The sequence below is a fragment of the Pezoporus occidentalis genome, unplaced genomic scaffold (assembly GCF_034315485.1).
Source record: "Pezoporus occidentalis ecotype Australia unplaced genomic scaffold, CSIRO_AGI_Poc_V1 ctg81, whole genome shotgun sequence".
NCBI lineage: Eukaryota > Metazoa > Chordata > Aves > Psittaciformes > Psittacidae > Pezoporus > Pezoporus occidentalis.
This window is the reverse complement of record NW_026916170.1, coordinates 6,338,584-6,360,272: the sequence shown is the minus strand read 5'-3', so window position 1 is coordinate 6,360,272 and position 21,689 is coordinate 6,338,584. Positions and strand designations below refer to the sequence as shown.

At 40.5% G+C, this 21,689-nt stretch overlaps 1 long non-coding RNA gene across 1 annotated transcript; it reads left to right on the top strand.

The window, feature by feature from the left end:
• The first annotated feature begins 1,165 nt into the window (after positions 1-1,165).
• LOC134156078 (uncharacterized) lies at positions 1,166-20,661 on the top strand. Its single transcript, XR_009961821.1, has 3 exons — positions 1,166-1,376; positions 16,294-16,422; positions 20,535-20,661. It is a non-coding gene; the product is annotated as an uncharacterized LOC134156078 (long non-coding RNA).
• Positions 20,662-21,689: the final 1,028 nt, after the last annotated feature.

Sequence of the window (21,689 nt, the reverse complement as noted above, 5' to 3'; positions counted from 1 at the left end):
TCAGTATTTTGTAGCTGCATCCCCAGTCTGGGCTTTTATTTGAGAGTGCCACTTGTAACTACAGCACTTGGGAAACCTGCTGCGTGGGAAAGGTCTAATTAACACTCAATCACCTGTACCCTGCTCACCACCACCCCAACCATGCAGGGAACAGGCAACAATAAACAGCTCAGCGTAGGTGGCTCTCTTTTATTAGCTAAATGCACGCCATTGAAAAGAAGAGGGGGTTGGGGAGGGAAAAGTGGGTCCCAGCTGAGAATTAAGCCAAAAACATTGATTGAATATGGGGTTGGAAAACAGCAGTACTGCCATAGTTAAAAGAGCAAATACCAGCTCATACCAATACTGGTGAAGTGCGGACAAACTGTCATTGTTCTCTCTCACCTGAGTCACTACTTTCATTGCTGGGTTGTTAAGTGAATCATTCCTCTCATTTTCCACTTTGTTATAATTTGGGGTTGTGTTTTCAACCCTTTTTTAATCAGAGTAGGGGAATGCTGATCTTATCTGTTTCCAGAAATCCAATCCCAGCATTCTCATTGGAACCATGTCAGAGATGTGTCTGGATAAATATGGCAGTGTGGGCTGGTGAGGATAGAAGCAAAGAGCATCGGATCAGAAGCACTGCAAAGGTATGTAGAAGGCACCTGCAAGGAGAGAAAGGCCAAGTCTACATTTGTTTTGTGGTCTAGAGCAGTGTAGCCTTTCCAGGGCAAATCTGACCATGATTATAAAAGGGTGTGATGGTTCAGTCCTCAAACCGTTTTTGGTCTACACAAACTAGACCGGTGCTTTTGCTCCAGGTAGGCATCAGCTGAGCTTCTGTTCAGAAACATGAGTCAGAAAAAAAGACTGGTCTCAGGTCTAAGCCATATGTGGGATAGGGGATCAGGATCAGGACCTTTGGGAATTGGCCGAAGTAGGTCCATCATACCCCATGATGGAGTAGATGTCAAGGCCTCAACATTAATGCCTGAATTCACAGATTCAGTCCTACCGTCCTGAGCTATTTGTCAATGTGAACATAGGCAAAAAAAATAAATTTTACTTTAAAAAAGGAGAAATACTGTTTGATTGTAGAAAATGGGTATTATTATCACAAAGGAAGGCCAGAAAACCCAGCAGATGTGAAGTTCTCATTTCCCCCCTATTGGTGTTTTGGGAGGCTGATAAATGTAAGGAAGAGAAAAAGGCAGTGAATATAAGAAGCAGAGTACCATATATCTAACCTGACCAAATGGGGTGAGAGCAGCTGTCTCCCAATAGAACACATCTACAGTGGGGTGCAAAGATTCAAATTGTGTGCAAAAAAAGAAGAGGTCCTTGGTTTGCCTGTCCTACCTGAAATTAGGAGTTTTTCTAATGGGACCTATCAGGTAATAACAATTATTTCAGTTGAAATATGACTCATTTCCACTGCTTTGAAGAACTGGGTTAATTAATTAAAAGAGTTTAGGTCATGATCAAACTAAGGAACATACAATTCACTGATTAAATTGACTCAAGACACAGCTGCTTAATGTGCTAAAATAATAGTATGAACCTCAGGGCTGCTTTGAAGTACTGCTGTAATTTCCTTAACCGCACAAGCTTCAGTAAAGTACTCTTCACCCTTTTTCTGTGAAAGCAGCATTACTTCCAGCTTACCTGTAAGAAACAATCTCACTTCAATTGAACTTGTATCTTGAGTAGCCGTAGAAATTACAGTCCTGAAGGAATTTTCGAAAGTAACCTGAATGTACTTTTAAAAGATTGGCTTTGGCTACCTGCTTTCCAGTGAAACAGGGAAGAGTATAACTTTTCAATATTGAAGTTACACTTTTTGTGTTCTGATAATTTCAAAACCTCAGTAAAAGAAAATTTTCTCATGAGCCAAATATTATTTCAGGTGTCAGTGTAACAGCATAACTATTAATTATTTACAATAATTAAGCTGAATATTTACTGTTAAATTAATTTTCTAATAAAATAGTCCTGTCCATTAAACACTACATTTCTGACAGAAAATGGTGTGAAAGAGCAGCTCATAGACATTTTTCTTATGTTGTGAAATTAAGAGTTTAAATGAACTGATGTTTTAAGTAATTAGACTGCTAGAAGTTTTGTTCTGTATCTTGAAAGACTATATTATCTGAATTCCTATAGTAGTGCTGTGTCAGAAAGATAGTATTTTCAGTTCAGCAGCTAAGTGATATGAATTAACAGCTCTTCAAAATCAAACCATACAACACATACCACGCAGAGCTTCTCACACCAGATAGAACATGTGATAAAGGTTACAGAAGCACAACAAAGATGGTTGAAGTTACAGGCCAGTTTTGTATGATGAGCAACCAAGTAAGTTTGGAGTCTTCCATGTCCAAAAGGGGTGATTGAAGTGGATGCAGCAATTTTTTATGAAATCATGAGTAACCCTAAAACTGTGACCAGACAGTGACTGTACGCTGTTCCTTTGTGCAAAAAGGAAATGAGTAGACCAGCCTGAGGGGGACAAGAGAAAGTGGGTTTTTTTAGCAATGGATAGAGAACTTCTGGAATGTGCTGCCCTGGGAAGGAGGCAAGCAACATTATCAGACTTTAAAATGGTTTGGACAAATTTGGACAACAAGCCCATCAACAGGCAGGAAAGGGAATAAGGAAGGATGTAACTTCCAGCATCCTTAATCCAACCCTTATGGCTGTTGTAAGTAGAAGGGAATACCCCAGAGAAGATAGGTTCACATGCCTTCCCAGATATATGCAGTGAAGCAGATGGAAGAGCTAGAGGTGCCCCTGGTCTGACCCCAACAAGCATATTTCTTGCCCTACCTGCAATAGCTACAACTCAGAAACATTCTAGAAGTACACATAAAGTCCTAGATGTTGTTTCCCATGTAACAACGTAAGATTTCAGTGCTTATAATGCTTCTCAAAATTTTCCTTGAGAACATAGTTTTCCCTTTTACCGTGTGTTTTTCAGTTCAGAAACTCAATTTCCTCTTGAAGGACACACTATAACCCTCTCAGCAAAAGGAAATAGAAGGGAGAAATTCCCTTCTATAACTCCATTCTAAGAGTTATTCCTTTGCCTCAACCCCAGGGAGATTGGTAAGAAATGAGGAATAGCAAAAGCCATATATATATCCTCAGTATTTGCAGAGGGCCAAATGTTAACAAGCAGTTTGCAACAAGGAAAAAAAATAATAAATTGGTTTAGTCTCATTTTCTGTGTTTCAGTTTGCTACGAATATCATTTAATAAAGAATGATTTTCACTGTGACTTTTATTTCTTCTGCAAAGAAAATTAGCAGGGGAAAATTATTCAGCTTTTTGAGAGATCTAGTTATGTTGCAGAGCACAGCTGCCAAATTACTATAAATGTCCCTGGGAGTGTCTTTCTATGCAGTATGGACAAATAACGTGCAACAGTCAAGACCCTTTTAATCTAAAATAAAGCCTTGGAAATACCTAGGTAAAAATACAGCAATGTTTGTAACATTGTAATGTGACTGCAAGCTAAGATGTTTTTGATAAGCAAACTGAAGTTACATAAATGCTTGTGCTCTACAGAGGCTTTGTAGTCAAACCTGCTGTCCTCTAATGTTATATAAATATTTTGAATAAAGTATGCAATAGGGTTCAACAGGGGTTAAATGAGGATCTGCAGGCTAATTGCTGGAATTGCCTTGTAAAACTGTCTTGTTTGTTGGGGGCTTTTTGTTTGTTTTAGGTTTTTTTCCTCAGTTCAGTAAACATTATTCTAAAAGCAGAGAACACATATAAAGGCAACCCCAGCCACAGCTCCTCTTGACATAAATAACAACATTACAAATTCATGTTCTCCACAAAACAAGACCTTTCTGCGTGACTCCTAGGGTTTTATATGAAATTCTTTGTTTGACTCTAAGTATTCATTATTTTTGTTTCTATTTGCCAAATAAAACATTTTGATCGGAGAGTCTCTTTTTTCTTTTTTTAGTTGCAACACTTCCTAAAGAATTTGCTTACTTTTGTTTCAATTCAGGTTTCTGTCATAATTTCACTTCCTAGACACTGTACTAAAAACCCTTTTTGCAGTCTTACCCCTTGCTGGCATCTTCTTCTGCTCCATGAATGCTTACTGCCCTGCTACCTAGAACAACCTAATTCGGGAGGATAATTAAATAAAAGTCAGAGCTTCCAGAGTGACTTTTGTTGTTTTGTCTGTTTCTGACCATACTGGTGCTAACTTGTCCACTTTTCTTGCTGCATTGTTAAGTTTTTGGGACTTCTACAATCTCAGAATCTTCCTTGTGCAGATGGCTGTTCCACTAGAGCTCCTCCTCTAGGCTGAGCTCAGTCTGTCCCAATCTGAGCTACTGCATGACACCAGGATCACAGCTTTTCACTACCCTTTGCATACTAAGCCCATGCATCAAGCTTAAGTTATGTCATGGTCTCCTGGGTTCAGCAGTAGCAGTCATGTTTTTCCTTTGTGGTAGCTGGTGCAGTGCAGTGTTTTGACTTCCAGCCTGGGAACAGTGTTGGTGAAGCCGATGTTTTCGGTTGTTGCTAAATGATGTTTACCCTGACCAAGGACTTTGTGAGACTCATGCTCTGCCAGGGAGGAGGGGAAGCCATGAGGAAGCAGAGATGGGGCACCTGACCCGGGCTAGCCGGGGAGGTATTCCATACCACAGCACGTCATGCCCGGGGTGGGGGGTAACTGGGAGTTACCCGGAAGGACACGGGCTTCTGGGTGGGACTCGTTTCTTGGCCGGTGGTATCGTATTCTCTTCCCTTGTTATTTTCCCTTATCATTGTTGTCCTTGGTGGTAGCAGTGGTGATTTGTGTTGTACATTGGTTGCTGGACTGTTCTTGTCTCAACCCGTGGGAGTTGCACTTTTTCGACTCTCTTCCCCGGTCCTCCGGGAGCGGGGAAGGGGAGAGCCCCGGGGGGGGGGGGGGGGGGTGGGGCCTCGATTGTTGTCAGCTCAGCACCACTCACTGGGAGTGAGTGAACAAGTTACCTGACTGGGTTTAAACCCCAACACATGGTTTAAGCCCAGCCGGTAACTCAGAACCACACAGCCGCTCTCTCACTCTCCCCCTCGCTTTCTCCCCCTGCTCCCGGAGGGATGCGGAGGAGAATGGAAAGAATGTAACTCCCACGGGCTGAGATAAGAACAGTCCAGTAACTAAGGTATAACACAAATCATTGCTGCTGCCACCAATAATAATAATGATAAGGGAAGAGAACACAGCCACTCACCACCTGCCAACCAATACCCAGCTTGACCCTAGCAGCAACCTGGGCCTTCCGGGTAACTGCTTTCAGTTTATACACTGGGCATGACATCCTGTGGTATGGACTACCTCTTTGGCTAGTTTGGGTCAGGTGTCCTGTCTCTACTTCTTCCCGTCTTCCCCTCCTTCCTGGCAGAGCATGAGACTCACAAAGTCCTTGGTCAGAGTAAACATTACTGAACAACAACTAAAACCATTGGTGTTATCAGTCCTGTTCCCAGGCTGAAAGTCAAAACCACAGCACTGCACCAGCTACTAAGAAGGAAATAATGACTGCTACTGATGGACCCAAGACAAGTAAGAAGGAATTTGGAGTATAATTAATTTTGTCTGACTTGTGGTGGCTACAAGAACAAAAATTCACAGATGAGTCAGTTGGCCAAAACTGCCTTTGCAGTCATCAGGGCAAAATGCACACCTTCAACTTAAAATTCATCTTACTATTTTCACTGTCCAATTTGAACAGACACAAACCATGTTCCCAGTATGCTTCTATCTTTACATTGCTTGTCCATGGAAAAGAAGGTGACTAGCTCAATTTGCCTGTCAACAGTGTCAAGATTTGACCAGACAGGACTCATCTTCATTGTTAGGTGGCAGAAAATCCATTGAGATTCCAGGAAAACTGTTACAGTGCTTGAGCACCTACTCTGTTTTGAAAAATTCTGAATTATTTCAGTTTTGGGCTTTTGTTATGTTTTGTTTTTTTTTTCACTAGACTAAGGAGAAAAGCTACTGTCAGGCACATCTTGCCTCATCTGTCCTCAAATAATAGCTATTCTTTAAAATTATAAACTACTATAACCTACATTATCTATGAGAAGTGACTGTTTAAATAGGTACAGCAAGGCTTCATATGATGTAGGATGTGTCATGAGGGCTAATTTGCTAAGCAGCAATAAAATGTTAGGACTCCCAGGTGCAGTAACTGTAGAATAACCTGGATTTCAGTTCAGACATTACATGCAGACTTCTCTACCACAAACCCACACAGCAAGTGGGTTTGAGCCACAGCTCTGCTCCCCTTGCAAAGAAGGGGAGAGCACAAGGCTGAAATGCCTGCTGCTGTCTCCAGGTTAGGTGGTAAATGAGGCAAGTGATAGCCATGGCAAAGAGGATTCAGGAGATTTTCAAACACAGAAAAGGCAATGTTAGATTTCCTCTCCATGTGTCAGGTGAAATAGTAATACCTGAGTCATGTCCCAGAGATCACTTCCTCCAGATGCTGATGTTTTGTCTTACAGGGGCAAGCTCCCCAGTTCCCCTGCACAGAGCACTGGCAGCATTTGGAGCCGCACTTTCATGAAAAAGCAGTCATTCCTATTATAGCAACACTTTTTCTTCCCTTTTCCATCATCTCTGGCTCAGGGACAAAAAGCACACTTACATTTAGAGCTTAAAATACTAAGCAAAGGGATTGTTCCTTTACTTTTTATTTTAAAATGTCTCAAAACATTTTTTGTGTTATAACAGCTATATAACAGTAATAATCTAACCCATTAAATCACCAGGTAAAGTGCAGCCAACCAAAAGGACATGTAAACCAATTAATCTCAAAATTCAAGCTATGATTTGGCAGCTGAACACTAACACTTCACTAGCACTTTTCACTGCAGAACTGCCATAGATACATCCACTAAATCTCTGTCAACACATGGCTTGAAGGTGCAGAGCAGTTGTATTTTAAAATGCTCCAAAATGTGTTACTTCTGCTCATTTTGCTTGTAGTAAGTGAGCTTTTCTTTCATAATAAACACTTCTTAAAACAGTTAAGTAAAACTAGATGAGAAAATCTCATTCAGAATTAATTTCAGGGTAGTCTTTGTCCACAAGATTTTAGAAATATCTTTTGTCAATGTGTTTTCCTGGCCTAATAAATGATACCTGAATAGTTAAGTGGGCAATCAACTTGGAAATCTATATGCCATTAAAGAAAGAAGAATGGGTTTCTTTTTGGCAGAACATAAAAGACAACTCAAATATATCCATAAATGGGTTGCCCAGGGAAGTTGTGAATGCTCCATCCCTGGTGGTGTTCAAGGCCAGGTTGGACAGAGCCTTGGGTGGCCTGGTTTAGTGGGAAGTGTCCCTGCCCATGGCAGGGGGATTGGAACTAGATGATCTTAAGGTCCTTTCCAACCCTAACTATTCTATGATTCTATATTAAGCACTTTGTCTCCTTTCAAGGCTTCATTCAGCTACTGGTTCTCATCAGGAAATAGCTTTCCATTACTGTATTTTTGTGCTTTCTAAATGAAATCAGTTTAGTACCTAAATAAACCACCCCAATTTCTGAAAATGCTTCTGAGCTACAAAATATACATATCTACACCTGAGCAGAAGTAGTTACTTCAGAACTAGAAAATGAAAGCGTTTCATTCATCAGATGCTGAATAATGTTTAAACGCTGGCTTGGGTGATTTATGTAACTTTTATGTGCCTTTTTTTTTCCTTATTTAAAGCATGATTAGTAGATCATATGTCTTGATACCATTATAAAAAAAAATTCATTGTACTGAGGGCAAAGTCCCAGTGTTCCAGTTAGGTTGTTCCAGACTGTTAGACTTTGCCTTAAGATGAAGAATGACACTTTAGGGGGAGCCTGCAATTTACCTTGGAGCTACTCTAACTTACAAATCCACTTGACAGTCTTACCAGCCTGGAAAGAAGAAATGCAGCATCACTGGAAGGAATAGGATTTAGGCAGAATGCCTCTGGACTTGCAAGCCCAAGCACATTCAAATTCAGATATAGTTTACTTTTTTGTTGTTGTTAATGTATTCTATGCTAAGATATTCAAGCACCATTAATATAAACGGGAGTTTTCCTCTAGGAATATCAGTGCAAGTAAATAAATGGGGTGCCATTATGAGAGCAAGACTGCTTAAGAATGTTTTTCCAAGGCAACAGTGTCTGATGCTAGATGCTGTTTGCTCATGGTCTTGCTCTGCCTCCAGCCCCAAGAAAGAGAAGTTCAGATGCTGACAGCAGTCACAGACAAAGAAATCCTAACAGACTGACAGAACACAAGAAAAAAAGGCACCTGGGTTGATGGCTGCTGCAAAAATGTATGCCCAGGCACTGGCAGTTTGCATTAGCAGGTTCAAGATTTGTCAGATCATGTATGTGCCCACAAAATCTTGATTACACTGCAAGAGTATCACAGTGCTCTCCACAGCTGAAATTGTTGAGTTCAGAGTAACCCTCCTCCCCTGTGGCTCAAGTTAGAAAAACCTTTGGTCCATCAGCATATTGTCTGAATAGTCACCAACCTATGGATTTGTGCCTCTTCACTGGGAAAAGGAACAACTATTATGTTTACAGATGAGTAACGGAGGGGCTTGAGCCAGGATCTAGGGCATGTAACCAGGTGCTTGTATATCATGGTCACAGTGTGGCTCTGCAGCAAATTAGGCTGGCCCATAGGCACTTGGCTGGTAATTCTTTGAGGGCAAACACCTCCCAGGGTCCCCTCCTCCCCCCATTTGCTTTGGAGGAAAGTGCAGGTGGTATGACAGCTAAATTTTAAATCTTGAGGTTTAAAAGAGACGATTCCTCTTCTGAGGGGTAACATCCAAGAACATACAGAAAGCCCAGGACTGAATAGGAGCAAACCCAAAAATCAGGTGCTGGTCCAGTGCTTTTGTAACACAGATGACATGATTCTCATACAGAAAGGAAAACTCAGTCTATTGAGAGATCTTGTCCAAAAAAAAACCCATGTGAGACAGTTATCTGGTACGTAATCAGGAGTGAAATGCTAGAGATGAACCAAAGGCTTTGATGGGAAGAACAAAGTGATGTATATCTTGTTTGTGGCTGTCACTTCCCTTGACAGCTATGGCCTGTCTCCTCTGTCTTGTTAGAAATTATGTCAAAGCATTTATTTTCTTCTTTATATCTAAACATCTGAGCAATGAGAAAGGAGGAAAATAATAAATCCAGATGTGATCAGTGGAAATATCATTTGATAGGTCCCTTGCTATGTGAAAGAAGACAGAATTCAGATCATAAAAAGATATTAATCAGAAAGTGTAAAACGGGACAAAAGGCAGAAAGCGCTAAAAGTAAAAAAAACAGTCAACCCCCACAAAACCCTAGTAAAGTATTCCAATTAAACCTCTAAGCTTCCCCTTCTAAACTAACTCTCATTTTATTTACTGCTATGGGATGACAGATCTTTTCTTTCTTCAAAGCTATGAATTCTCACTTTCTGGATATGAATCACTCCATTTCACTAACAACAAGCAGCTGATTGCTGCCATCTTAATTGTAGCCAAAATATTATTTTCAGTATCTGCAAATAACAGGGTATGCTGACTTGCAGAGATATGTGACATGCTCAGTATTTCTGAATTATAAAGAGAAGAAAGAAAATATACTGGAGTGACATAACTAAACTCGATGTTACTGTTCCAAACAAAACTCAGAATTGTATTACTGTAAATAGATAACGAGGGCTTTTGTCGAAAAATAAACCCAATAGCTTTTCAAATAAACGTAATTCAGCCTATAAATCACTGATTAATTTCATCTGAACAAGCTGCACAGCAGCCCAAAGGCAGTAGAAAGCTTTAGGGAGATCTCTCCAGGTTCTTCACTAGTTGGGTAGGCTTTCCTCAGCACATGTGCCAGTGATTTTCCCATGTACAGAGAAGACTTGCAACAACACTTTTCACTGTCCCATAGTAAAACGCCTGCTCTGTTTTGACCTCCTGGTCTTTTCTTTCTGACCTTCACATGGAAAGTTGCTGGTTTGGGGAAACTAAGCATTTCTCAAGGATCTGAGACCTGGAGGGCCATAGCTGCTGGGTGCACGCATCAGAGCAAACCCAGTAGGAGGACAATCAGCAGCACAAAATAGAGCCTAAAATCATTTTTAGCCACAGAATAACAGCTGACAGGAGAAAACAAAAGCAGAGGCACCTGCACATTGTCTGTCAGGCAAGTCTTAGCAGGTCATTTCATGCCAGTCTTTGTAGCAGGTTATTTACCCACTATAGGCTACAGCCTGTAATGACAAGTCTTCATTTGACTGCATTGTATGTTTCCAGCAAAATGCTGGGGATTTTAGCTTCTCTTGGCATTCATCTTGACAAAATCCCATTTTTTTTCCTGACTGAGGAAGTTTGTGTTCAGAAGCATCCCACTTAAGTTAAGAGAAAGTAAAATCTTTCTTGAAGAGAGCTTTTCTTAACCTTTAATGTATCAGGGACCAAAACACTGGTGATCATGAGCCCTGCATCAGACTACCTTCAGCTTCTTCAGGACAAGGCATAGATGCTGAGTGCCATTTACCAGGTGTGTAACGCCATCATTATGCACCACCATCCCCTCCTCAAGGCAGAGATGCAACTTAAATACTTCTGCATGGGGTGCCCAGAGATTAGTCTCTTTTGAGGCAAGAAAACTTCTTACGTTTTTGGTGTGGTACCAGTTTGTTTTGCACTGCCTGTACTCTTAAGAGAGCTTAAGTCTCCTTGTTTACTTGATTGCCTTTAAGCCTTCTTAAAGGCTTTTTAGCTTCCAAAAGGCACAACTCCCACACTGTATTACAAAAATATGATGCAACTGCAGATTATCCTGCATTCCCTTTTGTATGTCAGCCCTTTAAAAAAGAGCAAATGATGCCTGCTGACTTCTCTTCTTTGGCAGCTGTTTACTGTTTGAGGGACTGATTATCTCTACATACTGCTGTACGAGGCTTCTTCACACATCCTTGTCCCAGCCGGCCATGCTTTGATGAGCTGGGGGTGGTTGCTGCTTGGGGCTGTGCATAGCCCCATGGAGGCACCTTCCCAAGGCAGTTCTGCCAGCAGTGCTCAGGTACACATCCTACCTCTTTCCAACAATATTCAAGAGGAAGAGAATTCCCAGCACTGACTTCCATTGGCAGCCAGGACTCATCCTAACAAATAATAGAAAAGTGTCTGCTTCAAAAAGTACAGCTAGGATGTTTTGCGTCCCAGAAAGTAGTTTCTAGCTGCACATTCATTTATCAGCAATGGTGACATTCCTGCTTTTCTGATTATATTTGTTTATATCAGACATGTAAAATTCATACAGCTCTAGAAGAAAATGTATAGGAAGGAACGTTAATTAATTTCCAGAGTCAGCGCCACACATAAATCCTCCATCATTTTCCATTTCTGGATTGATTTAGGTAGATGCAAAATAACTTAAGGTACCAGAACTGCATGACGCAAACAGCAGCTGAACACAGTCTGCAGAGACTTCATTAAACACTAATGAAAATGGACAAACCAGGGAAAAAGCATCAACAGTTTTTGGAAATAAGAAAAGTACTTAGAGGGCTGACTGCCAGAAAAGCACAGGAGTTCTGCTTGCAAGTTATGTTAATTCCTTAGAGGAGCTCTTTGACAGAGCAAACAGAACCTGTGGGCATTATTTTTACCAAATAATCTCTGTTAAATTAACACATTTTGCACAACAATTTTACATTAACCATAAAATTGAATTTTGATGAGGACGTGCAAAGGCAAGGTAGAACAAGGCAAAAATTTGTGATACAAATGCAGTCTGTGAGGAATTTAGTGGAAAGACGAATCACAAGATCTATACGCAGAGAGCTGGTACTCTGGCATATGCATGTTTTTTGTGCCTGCTCAATACAATCATCCAACATGCATAACTAAAATTGTCTCTGTACCCTTTTTCTTAGCTAAAATACGGTTCGATATAGAGTCACAGCTCCCTGACTCAGGCTGACTTGGTCCTGCTGAAATCAAGCAATTTATGCAGGGAGAAAAAGTTTCAGATTTTGCTCAATTTTTAGCAAATTTTCCTCTACTTGAAAATGCATTACATTTGGTTCAAGGGATTTGAAATAGTCTGGGCAACTTTTATCTTCTAGAGATGAGTTTATTCATCGCAGTGGAAAAAGGTGAGTCATTTCTTTCCTCCCTCAGATGATAAGCCATAGACCATGATGAGAGTTGGAGTTTAGCATCATAGCCAGTAACAGCAGCACAATTAAATCTGGTTTTAGTAGGAGGTAGAATGCAAATACACAGTAGATAAAGTAGTGGCAGGCAAGAAAAAAAAAATAAATAGAATATAAATTGCTTTTTATACTTTAAAATATGTTTTATCATAAAAGCAATTTATTTTTCATTAAGCACTTTGTCTCCAAAGCAGAGAATAGCAGTAGAGTGCAGACCATGTAGATTTGTTTCTGTATATCAATTTGTGTTCACTGGCAATATGAACAATGCTATGTGCACAGTGCCTCAAATCCCACAGACTCTGATATTGTATAGGATCTGAAGCAGAGCTGTGCTTCCACTGAAGTCATGCTACCAGAATTTTATTACTGTAGTTAAAATGTAAATATATTCTGTAACAAGCTGGTCTGTTAGCTTCTTGGCTGAAACTTTCTGGGGTGAAAAGTTGAATGATGACTTTATTTGCAGCAGAAAATGAATTCTTTTTTCATACCCTATATCACTGGACCTGTCACTTGGCAAGGTGCAGTAACTACCTAAATTCTGCAGAGAGTCCGGATTTGTCATTAGCAGAAAATACCCAATGACCTTATTTTCATCATAAGCTTTCCCTCACTTGAAGAAATACCTGGAAATACCTACACAAGGAATTTTTCTTATCGCAGTATAACAATCCTCTGAGCATTTTAATCACCAAGCCCTTTATTAGGAGCTATGTTACTTTTTGGTAACTTTACCTACTTTACTTTCTCCAGCCTTCATAAGATTTCAAGTACCTAGGAATAAAACTGTTTGAGTATATACTAGATCACCTGCTTTAGTGTGGGCCGCATCTTCTCTCTGAGAGTTGGAGAAGCCTCTTGGATGGGAGGAAGGTTTTTTTTCAGGCAGTGCTTGGAAAGAGTTGTATGAGCACATAAGAGTTCTCCAGGCCTTGGTGGTTCAGTCCCACCAGAAAGAGACCACAGTTTCTCTTTCACTTTGGTTTTTAATACGACCGCACCTGCAATCTAGGAAAGCTTTGATTCATTTCTGTCACCAAACAAACAATAGCAATTCAAGTGAGATTCATGCATCTCAGCCCACATTGGCTAAATCAGAGTTAGGAAATGAGGTGTTTTTGATGATTGGGTGGATGTGGAGGGCCAGGAATTATATAGAAAGCTATGAGTTCCTACCAGTTTCTGAGAGAGGCAATGCAGGAAAGTCCTTATTTTCACTCACACAGGCTGGAGAACCTGCTGGTTTCTTGGGGAAGAATTCTAGTGTTACCTCCAGCCTTTGCAACAAAAATGTCCACTGCATTCCTGGGAATAGGAGAAAATGGTTGAATTTAGCCTAACTATAGTCTATAAATGCAGTGCATTATTCATTCAACAGCAGGTCTTAAAAGGCTAATGTACTGAACAGCTCTAGGTGTAAAAGACTCTAAGGTATAGTCAAAACCACATCCAAAAGTAATGAAATTCATAGGGAAAACGAAAAGCACTACAAAAAAAAAAATCAGTGAAGCAGCTGTAAGGCTAAGAACAGAGTGGAAAGGATGTTTCTGCAGAAAGCACTCCCACTCTGGGAACCATGCAACAATTCCTGCAGCCGCAGCTGAGAAACACTGATGGCACGGAGTGGTTTGTCCAAGTCTGACTACGTGATTCATATTTGCATGAGCAAATCAATGCACATGCAGCCATGGCCATGACTACCCTGCTTGAAGAAGCAGCTCATAAAAGAGGGTGAAATACACTACTACATCTTCTAAGAATGGGACTTGAGGAATTCAGACACTCAAGCCTAAGAACACACTGCAAAAATATGCTTGTCCAGCGATCACCTAGAGGTATTTGTGTTTTCAATAGCAAAGCCCTTGGGGTGCTTGGGAACACACAGGAACACCCCAGTCTAGTGCTATATGCTGAAGGTCTTATGTGATTTGGAAAAGAATTGAGAGTCACTGAACTCCATTTCAGTCCTGGGAGAGCCTTGTACAGTAAAATGCTTGATAGGCACGAATAGAAGAAACCATGGCTGCCATGGTGGCCTTCTTTCAAACATGTGCTTGAATGACGGTCCCACTTTTCACAGCAACCTAGTTGGATGGGAAGACTCTCATGAAACTAGAGCACAAGCAGAGGTGCAAGATTCAGCAAGCCAAAGGGAGACCAAGGCAGTGGTTATAAAATTTCCTGTTCTCTGATCCAATGCCCAGGATTGTTCACATCATTGTGCATATATGTAACATTTTCCTTGAAATGAAATGCATGGGTCTCAATTGACAAGCTGATTTGCTTAGGATTTTTATTACAATTGGTAGTCAATAGGAGAAAACAAGCAAACAAACAAAACCAAGAACAGCAACCAAAAAAGGGAAAAAAAAACCCAAACCAGAAAAGAAAAACCCACCAAAACAAAACCACCCAACCAAAAAAATCCACAAATCAGAAAAACAACAGTCATAAATTACAATTACAAGCCAAAGTTAGCAAATTTATTTCAGACAAACTCCTCACTTGATCCAGACACTACTTCCCTCTCCATTTCAGCTGTCACCTTCATTCTCCTTCTTCCCTATTTCCAATGGCCTTGAGACTCTGTTCTTCTCCTGTCCCCAAGAGGCACAAGGTATTTGATAAAAAGGTGAGATCCTTACAGGACCCCAATGCTCACCAAGGACTGCTGAAAAGTCCTAGATATCTAAAGTCACTTGCAGGATACTACAGGATCTGAGTATTTAGCTGTTGGGCACTGCAAACCTGGGCTCAGTGGTATGCATAATATGCAGGTATCATCTGTGCATATAAGGAAGAAATACCACAGAAAAGAGAAAGGAAAAGGCAAAAAAAAAACCAAAAACCAACCAGTGAAAACAGGGAAAGGAGAGTTAGAAGCCCTCTGTAGATGTAGTGTGGGTGGGATATTGAGCAATATTGATTGAAAGAGCAAATTAAAGGGAAGGCACAAAGGTGAGAGAAAACATTTTCTTTAATGCTAACGATGGGGTTTTGGACCTTGAAGGCCATTTTTATCTTGGAAAAAGTGGTCTTCAAATGAAGCTGGCTGAATGGCCAGGTCCTTTTGCAGAAGACTGGTTTAAACAGAGAGATATAGGGCAGAAGCATGCAAAAAGAAAGCTTCTCCTAGGAAACCTTGTCCGATATAATACAATCATGTGCAGTGAAAGACATATGCTCTCTGTTGCTGAGCAATTATCTGTTCTATTATCTGAGGCCAAGAAGTTCCGCTATCTATATGCTTCTGGCAAGGATCTATGTGATTAACTGCAACCATAACCCAATTTGGAATCAGCTCTTTTAATTAACTCTGTGTGGCATTTCATCTGCATCTGATTATATCCAAAAGAGAATCTCTTGGACATTGCTAGCCCTGCCAAGCATCTTTTGACTTGTTACAAAAATGTTGCTCTGGTGTAAGAAAACTATTGCACTTGAGTGATTGTGTTCAGTTATTTCTCTCTAAATGAGAAATGCAAACTAGAGGAAAAAGCAGAATCATGGAATCATTTAGGTTGGAAAAGACTTGTAAGATCATTGACTCTGACCATTAACCTAGCACTGACAAATCACCACTAAACCATGTCTCTACATGTCACATCTACATGTCTTTTAAATATCTCCAGGGATGGCAACTCAAGCACTTCTCTGGGTAGTCCGCTCCAATGCTTGACAACCCAAGGGATGTAAAATAGTAAACATGATAATTTTTCTGATTAAAATGAGCTAAGACACTCCTCATCATCTGAACTCCAAATTCACAGGGCTTCTCATGTTTTAGAAGTATTCCTGGGAGTAAAAGGTTTCAATCTTTCAATCTTGCCAGATTTCTCTCAGTTGACAGCACATTGAAGGGAGCTTTGTTAAGGAGATCTGTGTGTAAAGCCCAAGATAGATAGAATCATAGAATAGAATAGAATCATAGAATAGCAGGAGTAAAGCTCTGTTATCTCCATCTGGTTTTGTTCAGCGTATTATTCTCTTCAGCTGTTCACATACAGAAACATGGAGAAGGGACCAGATCTCTTCTACTTAGGCATTTCTGTTACTGCAGAAATAAGCAGATGAAAGAGAAACTTGAATGTGATGAGCTGTGGATGGATCAGGGTTGTGCTGGCTTTTGAAGAGAAGGAAAAATCTAGCATCCAGCCCTGGAAAGTCTTAGAAGCTGCTGATGGGGAAGGTAAGACCTAGGCTCAAGCCTTGCTCCCCCTGAGGATAGGCAGACTGGGTAGTACCTGTGACCTGTGGTAGGATCATCTCTGACTAATCACACTGACATCCTTATAAAAACTTAAAGCCTTAGAAAAGCAGTTTCATCTGAGCATTTTATTGCTGAAATGAAACAGTGTTCTTTTCCACCAATGCTTCAGCTTGCCTTGTTTATCTTTAGCACCATCTGGAAGAGAAGAATAACACTGCTGTGTCCAGAGACATCACCTCAGGGACAGCACCAAAGAACAACCTTTTAAGCCGTCCTCTTAAGCATCATTTTAGCTGTATTATGTATTGGTTCCCAAACATTTCTTAATCATATTGATTAAAACATTGATTAAAACATATAATTATTATTGGCAACACAAATCTCTCTGTTATATCAAGTTTGCATCAATACTTATTATCACATTACCAAAGTTTATACTATAATTATTACAATTTAACCTCATACTCTAATTGATCAAAAACAGTTGCAGCAAACAACACAAACGTAGTAACTCAACATTTCTTTGTTTCCCTTGCTAATCAACAAATAAGGTCATTATTCCCCTTCTGGGTAACAGAACTGCATTTCTATACCTATAGTACTCAGAGTTCATTCTCCTTACTTAAAGTCTTCAGAAGTGTATTTCTTCATGGAATTGTTCAAATTAAACTGCTCAAATTAAATTGTTAAGACCAAATTTCTGAATTGTTAAGACTAAATTTCTAAAACTGGGAAACAACAATATTGGGATTATACTGACAAGCTGTCAATGTACAATTTGTTTATATCAATATCAAGCTCTACTGATAAAAATTTTCTCCTTCAGCAATTTTCCCTTCTTATATCTAAAATCTAATAATAAAATATACCCCAAAATCTATATGAAAGGCAAAGAGAGAGAGGAGAGAAAGTAAATGGAGGAAGGTGGCCTTGCCTATACCTTCTAAAGAGTTTATAGACATCTATTTCAGCACTCCAGGTATGCTAATCATCCCACCATATTCCTGTGATGGAAACACTGTCATAGGTTTCCTGTGCAGTGGTTTCCAGCTCCTCCTGTTTGTTGCCCATGCTGCATGCACTGGTGTAGATGTGCTTCAGTTGGGCTGCCACCTTTCTGGGGGAGAAGCCTTCATTCCTACATGACCATCCTCAAGCACTTGCATGATTTCTAACACATCAGTAATCTTTGCATCATTGCCACCTCATGGATCTCCACCCCTTACTGAAACAGCAGACCAAAGGACCTTGCAAGCACATCGTCCCTCAAACATTGGCATGCTGACCCCAGGCTCATCTCTAGTGAGCCTGGCTTTATCCCTTTCCACCTTCAAATTTAGTCTAAAGCTCTTTCAATGAGCCCTGCTAACTACTGTGAAAAGATCCTTTCCTCCATTCCCTCCCTTAATTTCATTAAACAGCAAGCTATTTCTAACATTAAAAGTATAAGCTCCTTTCCAACAAACTGGCTTGATAATCCCCCCCTTTTGTATATCCTAAAGCATGTACTTCCCATGCTTATATTTGCATAAATATAAGTGTTGCACAGATGTTTTTTATCTAGCGAAGTTCCATAAGGAACCTGACAGCTTGCTCTTTTTTAATTCCTAAAACATCTATTTTACTCAAAGCATCCTCTTCCACATTAGCTTCCTGAATTATTTAGCAAAGGTGACACCTTTTTCAGTCCACCTTGGTGTTGTGGGTTGTGGGTATGTCACAGCTCCAAGCAGATGGCTACAGGCACCTGTGTGGCTCTGCTGGGGATCCCCGCAACTTAGCAAGGAGCAGGGAGCCAGAGAAGCCAGCAAAGGTCTGTGGAGCAGTGAGGAGAAGGAGCCCTTCAAAGGGGTAGATGGTCTAGGTGTGGTACCCACTCCCACCTCTGCTTCTGTATTTTACCCTGAGCCTTTTCATTAATAGACTTGTGCAGTGCCTATGAAGAAGAGACCTGAACACAGGACCTTTCCATCCTGATTGAACACCCACATCCCTGATTACAAAGCTATGCTCCCACACATTCATGCCCTGTGAATCTTATGTTTTCTGCCTTCTGCCTCATTCTCTTTCCACCTCTCTCATCTAGAAAATGTGAGCAGTGGTATTAGTTCTGCTCTGCCTTGAATGCTGCTCTCCCATTTCCCAGCAAATGCTTTGATCAAAGGGTGTTATGCAAGCAATAGCTTGCTTTGTCAAGCTATTCCTAAATTATCTGGCTCTCTAAAGGAACTAGTGGACAAAATTGACCATGAATTTAATCTAAATGCACTGCCTTGAACAGAAGGAACATACACTTTAGGTATGCACAAGAGTATATACGAGCACATACCTAACATACAACACGATACAAGAATTAGACTCAACAGCAGCCAAAATGAGGGGGAAGGGGACAAGAAAATTCAGGGTGATTTCAGGATCACAGGATTGTGTAGGGAAACATGTACAGATCTGGGAAGGTTCATTATAACTTGTTTTGATTTCTTTCATCTCTTGTCTTCTCCCTCACCACTTTCCCACTGCATGGCAAAAATCAGATTCAATGGCTAGGGAAAAATCCCAGACATTTAGAAGTTTCCTCTTGTATTGCTGGGCGCTTAAGCTTTTTGAAGGTGCTTTATAGATCAAATTTTTATTTCATCTGGTAAAGTTTGAGACTCGAGGAGTTAATTACTCTCAGCAATAATAGGTTTAAGCTCAGAAGCTCTCATATTGTATGTGTATTTTCCTGACTAAATTTCAGCGGGATAGTATTCCAAATATTCTGTACTGCATAGATAAGAGAAAAAGTCAAAGGATAAATGTCATTAATTTCCAGGAGACAATGCTTTCCTTTCTTGTTTAACTATTACACAATTACTTTTTATTTTATATATTTCAAACAGTAAATGATAGCATTGAGTGAGTACCAAGATAACTATGGCTTAACAGCTTATTAATGTATATACAACACTACATGGCTTATCAGAGAGAAAACGTAAGAATATTTCAATACTTCTTATGTCTGTGTAATCACATACTAGATCCTGAATAGCTGTAGTGTACTCTAAATCATACTTCAGCTGGTGTACAGCTGGAATACATGAACTGATTGCCATTCACCTTACTTGATATGCTACTAAAAGTTGGACCTTGTCTCTAGTCCTTCTTCTACATTGCCTTCTTTTTGCTTTCCAGTTATAAATTTCAAATTTATATTTCTGAACTTCATTAAAATGCCCTGAAATGGTTCTTCAATAACTTCACATCTTAAAAAACCCAAACAAAACAAAATAAAAAAAAAAACAACACCAACAACTCCAGTCATTGTGCCTGTAATTTAAATACATCTTATGAGTTAGGGTGCTAGTATTTCATGTTGCCACCTTAACAGAAACTGAAATGAGTAAAGTGGTGAAGCGTAAAACAGCAACACATCTAAATAAATTGGTATTTTTTTAATCATAATGGAACAGCAGTCGCACATAAAATTGATCCATGTGGAACACAAATGGAGCATGAGATTGGACTCGATGATCTTAAAGGTCTTTTCCAACCTACTTGATTCTATGAGGAAAAGCCAGTCAGACAGCATCCATTTCCTAATCGCCATGAGGGAGGGGAACTGTCCCAAACTGGCAGTCCTCAGATGGCTCTCTCAGTGCTTTGCTATACTGAGATGATGCTGTGGCTGGGAAGAGGCAGGGGCAGCAGAAAGAGGAGGGATGTGGCAATGTGTGTGTACCAGAAACCCAACAGAGCAAGCTGGTAGCTTGGAAGAGCTTCTGCATTAGGTGATGTGTTAATATTGCTTATCCGGACCTGGAGTTTGCCTCGCTGTGAGCCTCCCAGTGGGTAGGAAGGGCCTGGACAGAGCCCCTGCATCTGCAGGGTAGGGCAGGGAGCTCTGGTAGAGACAAGAAGGGAGAAGATCAAATGCACAGTGAGTCCTTACAGGGCCCCCACATGGAAAACCACTAATCACCTTGTGAGCAGGTAGGAGTGCAGGCTGTTTTATTGACAGTGAGGTATGTTTTCTTTTAAAATGCTTTTCTCCTAAATGATGCTTTGCTCTAAGGAAAATCTCCAGTCACCAATTATAACTTTTCTTGTAGCTGGAGAGAACAAAATTATGAAATGGGAGCCTAAATCAGATTCACCAAGATAACCACGTTTTACCCCAGGGAACAGCACCATCAAGCAGCCTCACAGAGTGGCAGAATCAACTAATGCTGTTCTCAGAAAAAAATGAGGTAGCAGAGAGGTGAAGACAGCAGGGAACTGGAAAGATGAGGAAGCATCGGAAGTGAGCACTTGGTGATTATAACAGTTAGGCTTGGGGATATTCAGTTTGCTACCTTCATAATTACGGTTGTATTTCGGTGATATAAGATGGGCAAACCACAGCATCCAGCATTGCTCTGCTGCACAGAGTCCTGGGGCCACGGCTGCGTCTGACTGCTCATGAATGAAATGCGAAGTGGGCACAAGATGAACTTATTGTCCACAACAGCCTGAGCTCCTTCCTGAGGGGAAGTGGCACATCAATTTCACTCCTGGCCAAATGACCGTAGCAGCATAAAGTTTCTGGCATAAAATGGAAACCTGGGAAGCTGTCACAGCAACTCTGCCAATGATTAGCTTGCCTGGGCTGCGCCATCTTAAGGTATTGCTTGAGCCTCCAAGGCTGACCAGCCAGAGCAACTGTGGAGAAATGTACAACCATTTTCTTGCAAGGCACGAGGACAGTGTGTGTGCTGTGTTGGGCATCTCTGCAGCACGTTACTCTCTGTCACTTCTTAATGGATCCTCCTATTCCTACACTGAGACATACATTAAAAATGCCTTTTCTGTCCCCCCTTCCTTTTTCAATCAGCCTGTGAAAGAGCTGCAGTTGATGTTTAAGTGCCTGTAATGTCACATTGCCAAGCCTCCGAAGACTGCCAAGTATCTCAGTAGAAAGCTTGGATGTGATGTGGTGTTTTTAATGATTAAGTTGCCTTTATGAACAACAAAGGGTGCAAACACCATGACAAACATGACTGATGTAATGCATTTACAAATCATTATTTAAAACAATATTCACAAAAAAGGAATGCCAACAAAACTACTTCAAAATGTGTGAAAATAAGTCCAAGTGAAAGTGTTGGGGGTCAGATACAGTCTATGAAATCACCCAGAAGCTAAGCCCATCTTGGGGCCAACAACAGCAAATGGGTTTAAGCAAAACAGCCATTTATCTTGTTTTTTACAACCTTGGCACTCCATCT